General features: G+C 41.9%; 1 long non-coding RNA gene across 1 annotated transcript; it reads right to left on the bottom strand.

Moving 5' to 3' along the window:
• Positions 1-10,259: 10,259 nt before the first annotated feature.
• Positions 10,260-11,640, bottom strand: LOC112073919 (uncharacterized). Its single transcript, XR_002894639.2, has 4 exons — positions 11,422-11,640; positions 10,976-11,232; positions 10,683-10,817; positions 10,260-10,566 (listed from the first exon to the last, which is right to left on the bottom strand). It is a non-coding gene; the product is annotated as an uncharacterized lncRNA (long non-coding RNA).
• Between the last annotated feature and the right edge of the window lie 400 nt (positions 11,641-12,040).

Below are 12,040 nucleotides of genomic sequence, written 5' to 3'. Positions count from 1 at the left end.
TTTGTATTGAGAGGTTATAATGGTGGTGAATCTCTAGTTTGTTATTGAGAGGGTTTGTATAATTGGTGGTGAAACTCTAGTTGTTATTGAGGTTTATAATGGTGATGAATCTCTAGTGTGTTATTGAGAGTTTATAATGGTGATGAATCTCTAGTGTGTTATTGAGAGGTTTATAATGGTGATGAATCTCGAGTTTGTTATTGAGGTTTATAATGGTGTTGAATGTCAGTGGAAGGTAACAGTACTTGTAGAGATGACATCTGTCGGTGAGGCTGAGGATGAAAAGAGGTGTTTTACTATGTGATAAAAGGTATGTTGATTATAACCAACCATAATCACATGATATAAGACATCATTGTTCAATAACATAATACTATCAGAGATACCACATGTTAACAGTCCTACTATCAGAGGACTACAACATGTAAACAGTAATACTATCAGAGAACTACAACATGTAACAGTACACCTATCAGAGAACTACACCATTAACAGTACTACTATCAGAGAACTACAACGTGTAACAGACTACAATCAGAGAACTACAACACGTAACAGTACTACAATCAGGAAACTACAACACGTAAACAGTACTACAATCAGAGAACTACACCACGTAACAGTATGCTATCAGAGAATACACACGTAACAGTACTACTATCAGAGGAACTACAACAACGTAACAAAAGCATACTATCAGAGAACTACAAACCGTAACAGGCATACTATCAGGAACTACAACACGTAACAGTACTCTATCAGAGAACTACAACACGTAACAGTACTACTATCAGAGAACTACAACATGTAACAGTACTACTATCAGAGAATACAAATGTAACAGTCTACTATCAGAGAATACAACATGTAACAGTACTACTATTCAGAGAACTACAACATGTAAAGTAATACTATCAGAGATACAACATGTAACAGTAATACTATCAGAGAACTACAACATGTAACAGCCCTACTACCAGAGAACTACAACATGTAACAGGTACTACTATCAGAGAACTACAACATGTAACAGTAACTACTATCAGAGAGCTACAACATGTAACGTACTACTATCAGAGAACTACAAAAATGTAACAGTACTATTCAGAAACTACACCACTGTAACAGTACTACATCAGAGAACTACACATGTAACATGTACTACTATCAGAGAAATACAAACATGTAACAGTACTACTATCAGAGAACTACACCATGTAACAGTACTACTATCAGAGAACTACAACATGTAAGAATAAACTATCAGAGAACTTACAACATGTACATACTACTATCAGAGACTACAACACGTAACAATACTACTATCAGAGAACTACACCATGTAACCACATAGACTAACCATTAACAGTACTACTATCAGAGAACTACAACATGTAACAGTACTACTATTCAGGAACCTACAACATGTAACAATACAACTATCAGAGAACTACAACATGTAACAGTACTACTATCAGAGAACTAACATGTAACAGTACTACTATCAGAGGAACTACAACATGTAACAGTACTACTATCAGAGAATACACATGTACAGTACTACTATCAGAGATACAAATTAAACAGTACTACTATCAAAGAACTAAACATGTAACGGTACTACATCAGAGAACTTACAACATTGTAAACACACTACTTCAGAGAACTACAACATTACTTCCGGCCGCCGAAAAAAGAGATGGCCGCCTCGCTTCGCGTTCCTTGGAAAAATATGCAGTATTTTGTTTTTTTACGTGTTATTTCTTACATCGGTACCCCAGAGTAACTTAGGTTTCATTACATACAGTCGGGAGGAACTACTGAATATACGATTAACGTCAACTCATCATCGTTCCTACCAGGAATATGGACTTTCCCGAACGGATCCAGTGTTTTGCCTTCCACCCAATACAATGGATCTGATCCAGCCGGCGACCTCTGTGCGACGCCGAAAAGGGGAAAACGAGGCAGGTCTCGTGTCAGGCTTCGGAGACGGGACATCGCGCTCCACTCCTAGCATACTACTCGCCAATGTCCAGTCTCTTGACAATAAGGTTGATGAAATCCGAGCACGGGTAGCATTCCAGAGAGACATCAGGGATTGCAACGTGCTCTGCTTCACGGAAACATGGCTAACTCAAGGACGCTAACGGAGTCGGTGCAGCCAGCTGGTTTCTTCATGCATCGCGCCGACAGAAACAAAATCTTTCGGTAAGAGAAGAGGGCGGGGGTATGCCTTATGATTACGAGAAGTGTGTGATCCTCATAACAACACCAGGAACTCAAGTCATTCGTTCAACCTGATCTAGAACTCCTCACAAATCAAATGTCGACCGCATTATTCTCCAAGGGAATTCTCTTCAATCATAATCACAGCCGTATTATATTTCCCCCCAAGCAGACAACATCGATGGCCCTGAACGAACTTTATCTGACTCTTTGTAAACTGGAAAACCCACACACCCTGAGGCTGCATTCATCGTAGCTGGGGATTTTAACAAGGCTAATCTAAAAACAAAACTCCCTAAATTCTATCAGCATATCGATTGTGCTACCAGGGCTGGAAAAACACTAGACCATTGTTATACTAATTTCCGCGACGTTATAAGGCCCTCCCCGCCGCCCCTTTCGAAAAGCTGACCACGACTCCATTTTTTGATTCCAGCCTACAAACAGAAACTCAAACAACAAGCTCCCGCGTCAGGTCTGTTCAACGCTTGGTCCGACCAATCTGAATCCACGTTCAAGACTGCTTCGATCACGCGGATTGGAATAATGTTCCGCATCGCGTCCAAAAATATTGCGAATATTGCTGATTCGGTGAGCGAGTTCATTAGGAAGTGCATTGACGATGTCGTACCCACAGCAACGATAAAAACATTCCCAACCAGAACCGTGGATTGACGGCAGCATTCGCCGTGAAACTGAAAGCGCGAACCACTGCTTTTAACCAGGGCAAGGGTGACCGGAAGCATGACCGATACAAACAGTGTAGCTTTCTCTCCGCAGGCAATCAAACAGGCTAAGTCTCAGTACAGAGACAAAATCGAGTCGCAATTCAACAGCTCAGACACAAGAGGTATGTGGCAGGGTCTACAGTCAATCACGGATTACAAAAAGAAACCAGCCCCGTCGCGGACCAGGATGTCTTGCTTCCCAGACAGGCTAAACAATTTTTGCCCGCTTGAGGACAATACAGTGTCACTGACACGGCTCCCTACCAAAAACCTGCGGGCTCTCCTTCACTGCAGCCGAGGGTGAGTAAACATTTAAACGTGTTTAACCCTCGAAGGCTGCAGGCCCAGACGGCAGTTCCCAGCCGCGGTCCTCAGAGCATGCGCCAGACCAGCTGGTCTGGGTGTTACGGACATATTCAATCAATCCTTATCCCAGTCTGCTGTTCCCACATGCTTCAAGAGGGCCACCATTGTTCCTGTCCCAAGAAAGCTAAGGTAACTGAGCTAAACGACTACCGCCCGTAGCACTCACTTCCGTCATCATGAAGTGCTCTTTTAGAGACTGTCAAAGGACATATCACCTCCACCCTACCGGACACCCTTGACCCACTCCAATTTGCTTACCGACCCAAATAGGTCCACAGACGACGCAATCGCAACCACACTGCACACTGCCCTAACCCATCTGGACAAGAGGTGATACCCATTGTGAGAATGCTGTTCATCGATTACAGGCTCAGCATTAACACCATAGTACCTCCAAACTCGTCATCAAGCTCGAGACCCTGGGTCTCGACCCGGCCTGTGCAACTGGGTCCTGGACTTCCTGACGGGCCGCCCCCAGGTGGTGAGGGTAAGTAACAACATCTCCACCCCGCTGATCCTCAACACTGGGGCCCCACAAGGGTGCGTTCTGAGCCCTCTCCTGTACTCCCTGTTCACCCACGACTGCGTGGCCATGCACGCCTCCAACTCAATCACAAGTTTGCGGATGAACTACAGTGGTAGGCTTGATTACCAACAACGGACGAGAGCGGCCTACGGGAGGAGGTGAGGGCCCTCGGAGTGTGGTGTCAGGAAATAACCTTCACACTCAACGTCAACAAACAAAAGGAGATGATTGTGGACTTCAGGAACAGCAAGAGGAGCACCCCCCTATCCACATCGACGGGTCAGTATGGAGAACGGTGGAAGTTTTAAGTTCCTCGGTGTACACATCACGGAAAACTGAATTCGGTCCACCCACCACAGACCGTTGTGAAGAAGGCGCAGCAGCGCCTCGTTCAACCTCAGGAGGCTGAAGAAATTCGGCTTGTCACCAAAAGCCACTCACAAAACTTCTACAGATGCACAATCGAAGCATCCTGTCGGGGCTGTATTCACCGCCCTGGGTACGGGCCAAACTGCTCCGCCCACAACCGTAAGGCTCTCCAGAGGGTAGTGAGGTCTGCCAGAAACGCATCACCAGGGGCAAGACTACCTGCCTCCAGGACACCTACACCAACCCGATGTCACAGGAAAAGGCCATAAAGATCATCAAGGACAACAACCACCAAGCCACTGCCTGTTCAGGCCCGCTAATCATCCAGAAGGCAGAGGTCAGTACACAGTGCATCAAAGCAGGGACCGAGAGACTGAAAAAACAGTTTCTATTCTCAAGGCCATCAGACTGTTTAAAACAGCCACCACTAACATTTACGGGCCGCTGCCAACATACTGACTCAACTCCAGCCACTTTAAAAATGGGAATTGATGGAAATTAGTAAAAATGTACCACTAGCACTTTAAACAATGCCACTTAATACAATGTGTTACATACCCTACAATTACCCATCTCATATGTATATACGTTACTCTATATCATTCTACTGCATCTTGCCATCTTTATGTAATACATGTACCACTAGCCACTTTAAACTATGCCACTTTATGTTTACATACCCTACAGTACTCATCTCATATGTATAAATACCGTACTCTATATACCATCACTGCATTGCCATGCCGTTTCTGTTACCACCCTCATTCATTATATCTTTTATGTACATATTCTTCTATCCCTTTACACTTGTGTGTGTGTAGTAGTAGTGTGGAATGTTAGTTAGATACTTGTTGGTTATTACTGGCATTGTCGGAACTAGAAGCACAAGCATTCGCTACACTCGCCATAACATCTGCTAACCGTGTATTTGACTAATAAAATTTGATTTGATGTGAATTTGATTTAACAGTACTTACTATCAAGAGAACTATACAACATGTAACAGTACATACTATCAGAGACACACACTGTAACATACTACTATCAGAGAACTTACAAACATAACAGTACTACTACAGAGAACTACACACGTAACAGTACTATACAGAGAACTACAACATGTAACAATACAACTATCAAAGAACTACAACATGTACAGTAAATACTATCATTGAAACTACAAACATATAACAGTACTACTATCAGAGAACTTACAACATGTAAACAGTATATATCAGAGAACGTACAACATGTAACAGTACAACTATTCAGAGAACTAAACAGAGACGAGTAACTACTAGTCAGGAAACTACAACATGTAACAGTACTCTATAACAGAGAAACGTACAACAGTAAACATATACTATCAGAAGAAACTACAACATTATCAGAGAACTTACAACATGAACATTACTATCAGAGAACGACAACATGTAACAGTACTACTATCAGAGAACTACAACATGTAACAGTACTACTATCAGAGAAACTACAAGACATGTAAACCGAGTACTACTATCAGAGAATACAACATGTAACAGTACAACTATCAGAGACTACACATAACAGATACTATCAAAGAACTCAACATGATAACGAGTATACTATCAAGAACTACAAAATGTACAATAATAATCAGAGAACTACAACATGTAACAGTAACTACTATCAGAGAACACAAACATGTAACATACTACTATCAGAGAACTACAACATGTAACTGTTACTTGCTGTTCCTGGTCTGACTGATTTGATTTGAGCTCTGAATGTCTGTTAGCCTGGCAGCCAGACAAGTCTGTTCCATACAAGTTCATCACCTTCCTTTTCTTCAGAAGCAGATCAACTTCTACTTAACTATAGTTTGTTAAGGAACAACTGAAAGTGGGTAGTAGTAGTTTTCATAGGAATTCAAATTTCACAACTCTGCTTCCTGAAATAAAGAGACATTACTAGTCAGTGAGTGAGAATGAAATGAAAAATTACATAGTAATAAAAAAAATGTTTAAGTCAAAATATAGCCCAGATTTACTTTTGGCTGTATTCGATGTCCATCTGCGAATTAGTGGGAGGGTGCTATTTCTTGCGCGGGGTTAAGTTTACACGAGAAGGGAGGGTTGTAAAATTTCTTAATTCCATCCCTTTCAATCACCTCCCGCACCTTGAAAGGACCAACAATAGGGACAGGTTAGTATGTGCTTCAAAATGTACTTTTAAAATATTAATTTGATAGGGTAAAAAAAATACATCAAGTTGCTAATAATGCATAAGTCAAAAGGTCAGCAGATGGAATTCAGTTTCTAACTTGCTACTTGGGTCCTTGCTTACTCTCCATTATGGTTTGACTACATGTTTAGCCTTAGGCTGGCAATTGACATTTCGATTGAATTCCAGCCAGATAGAAGCTGTGGTTGTAGGGTACGTGGGTTCAGCTCACCTCTTTTCTCAACCATTACTAGGGAAGCAACAACACTTCGGATGGACCCTTTTAGGGACAACTGGGAGTTTGGTGGAACAAACAAGACAATGCCTATAGGAAAGAGTGGGAGTCTTCATCCTTGACATTCCCATAAGCAGAGGAATCACTGATGTTTAATTATTGATGTGTGTTTCTGTTATCTCAAGAGGAGGGGAAACTCCAGTGTTGTCATCAGTCACATGGGCTACAGACAGGAAGTCACATCCACCACCTGGAAAGAAAGAAATTTAGATTCTCTGACAACAAGAAACATAAACAATGACGAGACTGTACAGAACATAGTAACTATAGAAGCAATAATGAGATTATCTTTAGTGTGAGCACTGAACAGAGAAATTAACTCTTCAATTCTGAATTACTTGTAGATACATTACCAAATGAATCTACAGTGTGGGAGGTGTAGTTGACAGACAGACCCCTTAAGGCATCTAAACTTGAACAGGGGTCCTGCAGGTCTCTTGCCATTCTGGGATAGAAGCCCTCCTGTCCCAGTGGACTGTCTTATAGAGCACCTCTCCCTCTCCCTCCATCCTAAACACCAGGCCTGTTATACTGCATTGGAACAGACCTGCACTGGGGCACTGAAGACCTGTAGAAACAGCATGAGGAATATAATTTGTAATAAATTCTATCTAGACACATCACAATGAGAAAAAACAGAAATATATTTACCGGTAAGTTCCTTGCCTCATGATTTCAGACCGTCTGGGAGTTAAATTTCATTTAACAAAGTTCCTTAAACTGTAATTACAACAGCTCTTTTAAACCACTGTTTTAAATAAAAGTTAAATAAATCAAAAAACAAAATGTGGTTTGTTCATGATGACATTTGACATCTTAGACTGACCACTAGTGTTACCTTATCTGACCTCATCTCCCTTCTTCAGACTAGAGATCTCAGTCTCCAGACGGCGACGCTCGTCTCCAGACCAGGTCGACCTGGACCAGGAAACAGTCACCACTGTTCTGTTCCCTCACCACCACCCACATGCTGATGGTCCACTACACTGTTCTGTTCTACACCACCACATGCTGTGGTCACTACACTTTCTGTTCCCTACACAACCACCACATTTGCTGTGGGTCCTACACTGTTCTTTTCCCCTACACCACCCCACATCTGTGGTCATACACTGTTTGTTCCCCCTACACTCACCAATGCTGTGGTCACTACACTGATTCTGTTCCACTACACCACAACACATGCTGTGTCACTACACTGTTCTGTTCCCCTACACACACCACTGCTGTGGTCACTACACTGTTTCTCTTCCCTACACCACCACCACATGCTGTGGTACTACATGTTCTGTTCCCTACACACCACACATGCTGTTGGTCACTACACTGTTTCTGTTCCCCTTACACCACCACCACAGCTGTGGTCACTACACTGTTTCTGTTCCCCTACACCACCACACATCTGCTGTGGTCACTACCTGTTCTGTTCCCCTACACCACACCACATGCTGTGGTCACTTACACTGTTCTGTTCCCCTAACCACCACCACCACATGCTGTGTCACTACCACTGTTTCTGTTCCCCGTACACCACATTGCGTGGGTCATACACTGTTTCTGTTCCCTACCCACCACCAACATCGTGTGGTCCACTACACTTTTCTGTTTCCCTACACCACACCAATGCTGTGGTCACTACATGTTCTGTTCCCCAATACACCCCACTGCTGTGGTCACTACCTGTTCTGTTCCCTCACACCACCACATGCTAGTGGTCACTACCTGTTCTGTTCCCCTACACACACTTTTACATGTGTGGTCCACTACACCGTTCTGTTCCCCTACACCACCACATCTGTGCGTCACTACACTGTCTTTCCCTACACCACCACAATGCTGTGTCACTACACTGTTCTAATTCATTTCAGGCGTTCATGAGATGATGTAATAGAGGTATAGAAGAGAATGTTCGAGGGTCATTCACCACTTTAAGTTGATTATCTCTCCAGCACCAGAGATCATATATTCAATAGTTACCAGTCTCTATCAGCAAATAAATCAAATGTATTTTTATAAAATCCCTTTATATCAACTGATGTCAAAGAGCTATACAGAAACCCGCCTAAAAACCCCCAAACAGCAGGGCAATACAGAGGCAGAAAAGCACAGTGGACTGGGAAGCAAACCTACGAGAGGAACCAGGCTCTGAAGGAGGTGTCCAGTTCCTCGTTTTTACCGTTAGTGTCACGTTTCTGACCTAGTTCTTGATGTGTTTTACTTGTTTTTAGTGGTCAGGACTGTGACTGGGTGGGCATTCTATGTTGATGTGTCTAGTTAGTCTATGTTTTACTGTTTGGCCGAATATGGTTCTCAATCGAGGCAGGCTGTTTTTGTGCTTGCTCTGATTAATCTATGTTAGGTGGCTTGTTTTGTGTCGAGGTTTGTGGGTGGTTGTCCTGTCTTTGTGTTCGATTTCACCAGAACGACTGTTTCGGTTGCCACGTTTGTTATTTTTTGTATTTTGTAAGTGTTTCACGGTATTCGTCTGCTGAATTAAACATGTTTGAGCACAAACTACGCTGCGTCTTGGTCCGATCCCTGCTAAACCTTCCTCTTCAGACGAGAGGGAAGGCTGCGGTTACAGTAGAGAAGGACTATACAGAATTGAATTACAACCTTGGGGTCTCATATTTTGATTAATGATAAAATGTTCATTTAATTCTATGACCTTTTTAACGTGGCATGGAACACCAACCAGTCATGATGCTTTCATCTGATTGTCAACAAATCCTTCTAAGTGATACCTGTACTGTTCATCACACTCCTAAATAATTACACCATCTAAACGTGGACTGCACTGTCTTACTGACACCATCTAAACAGTGGGACTGCATGTTAGACTGAACATCTACAGGGGATGCATGTTACTGACACCATCTACAACAGTGGACTGCATGTATACTGGCACCATCTAACATGGTGGACTGCATGTATACTGCACCAATCTAAACAGTGGGACTGGCATGTTTCTGCCCAATTAACAGTTGGATGCATGTATACTGACACCCATTCTAAACAGTGGACGATGTATACTGGCACTCTAACAGTGGATGCATGTTATACTGACACCATCTTTAACAGTGTATGATGTATACTGGCACCCATTAAACAGTGGACCGCTGTATACTAGGCACCATCTAAACATATGGTGCATGCTTAGCTGGACCATCTAAACAGTGGACTGCATGTATACTGACACATCTAACAGTGGACTGCTATACACTGACCACCTCTTAAACAGTGGACTGCATGTATCTGGCACCATCTAAACAGTGGATGCATGTATATGACCCATCTAAACAAGTGGACTGCATAACACTGACACCATCTAAACAGGGACTGCATTATACTGGCACCATCTAACAGTGGGATGCTGGTTACTTGCACCATCTCAGTAACTTCATGTATATGACACATGTGATGAATAGAACTAGACATTCTGTTATAAAACACCTAAAGTTGAAATAATGCACATGCAGCGACTGCCATGATTTAGAGATACATTAATTGATGTTCGTGATGACAATGTGCTTTTTCTCTACTGCTACTACTACCCCTCCTCTACTGCTACTACTACCCCTCCTCTACTACTACTACTACCCCTCCTCTACTACTACTGCTACTACTACTTCTACCCCTCTACTACTATTACTACCCCTCCTCTACTACTGGTACTACTAGTACCACTACTACTTTGTGTTACCTGGAAGCCAGACAAGTCTTTCCCAGACAGATTCTTCACCACCATTTTCTTTCAGAAGAAGATTCACTTGTTCAACAACAGTTTGTATGAACAACTGAAATGTTGGGAAGTAGTTTTCATAGGATTCAAAATCCACAAATTCTGCATCCTGGTGGAAAGATAATGTGTTAGTCTATCAAATGATATAATTTAATATTAAAAGGTAACATCATAAGATAATTTGAATGTGCAAACAATGATTGTTCTCTCTAGCTCAGATATCACCTTTGGTTGAATTAGATATTCATCTGTAAGATCTGCGGAGAGGTTGTATTTTTGATTTGGAGTTAGTTGGCAGTGAGGATTTGTTTCAATATAGATGTATTTGTCTCCATTCCTTCTTTTCCACTCCTCCTGTACCTTGGAATGTTTTCATAAAAATCACTTTGTTATTCTTTGTTTAAATCAGAAAACATTGTCCAAGCAAGAACATTAACAAAACATGAATTCATGGTTTAATGTCCTGTGTTCTTGATTGAATTCAGACAAAGTAGAGTTGACATTTCAGATAGTCTTACCTCCCTGATCACAACATTTCTGGGAAGCAACAACACATTCAGGATGGACCTCTTTTTAGGAACAACTGGGAGTTTGTAGAACAACAAGACAAGTGCTCGTATAGGAACGGTGGGAGAGTCTTCATCCTTGACTTCACCATAAGCAGAGAATCCACTGATGTTTATTATGATGTGTGTTTCTGTTATCTCAAGAGGAGGGAGAAACTCAGTGTTGTCATCAGTCACATGGGCTACAGACAGGAAGTCACATCCACCACCTGGTAAAGAAAGAGAACATTTAGAGCTGTCTCTGACCAACAAGACAAACATAACAATGCTGAGACTGTAGCAGAAAACAAAATACACAATAATGAGTAAATAAATAAGCAAATAATGAGAATATGATCTTTCAGAAGAGTCCTGAAACATGAAAAGTGAAATTAACCCTTCATGATATTATTACTCACTATTGTAGATCTCACAGTGTGGGAGGTGTAGTTGACAGACAGACCCCTTAAGGCATCTAAACTTGAACAGGGGTCCTGCAGGTCTCTTGCCATTCTGGGATAGAAGCCTCCTGTCCCAGTGGACTGTCTTATAGAGCACCTCTCCCTCTCCCTCCATCCTAAACACCAGGCCTGTTATACTGCATTGGAACAGACCTGCACGGGGGCACTGGAACCTGTAGAACAAACGATGAAGGATTTCATTTTAGGAGATTTCCTGGATTTTAAGTGTCTTGTCGTTATTTTATACAAACGACCAATAAGAAATATTACATATTTCAAATTACCAGTATTGTCCCCTGTTCTCCTTATCGTGGATTCCAGGTGTAAATTCATTAGATGTAAATTCATATTTCAGGTGTAAATTCTTCTAAAATGTAGAAACAATAGATACTGTGTTTCAACCAGTAGTGTGAAGAATAGTTTTTCAATTCAAATGTTCTCTCTTTCTGTCTTTCTCTCAGTCCAGTGAGGGTCTTACCATGTGATGGTGATCCAAGAGGAGAGGAGAATCTAAAGAGAACCAGATAAACATCAATCATCATGTTTTACTATACAACTGCATCATTGTTCCAGATTA

The sequence above is a fragment of the Salvelinus sp. IW2-2015 genome, unplaced genomic scaffold (genome assembly GCF_002910315.2).
Source record: "Salvelinus sp. IW2-2015 unplaced genomic scaffold, ASM291031v2 Un_scaffold2420, whole genome shotgun sequence".
In the NCBI taxonomy this organism is placed as follows: Eukaryota; Metazoa; Chordata; class Actinopteri; order Salmoniformes; family Salmonidae; genus Salvelinus; species Salvelinus sp. IW2-2015.
This window is presented reverse-complemented; position numbering and strand designations above follow the sequence as displayed.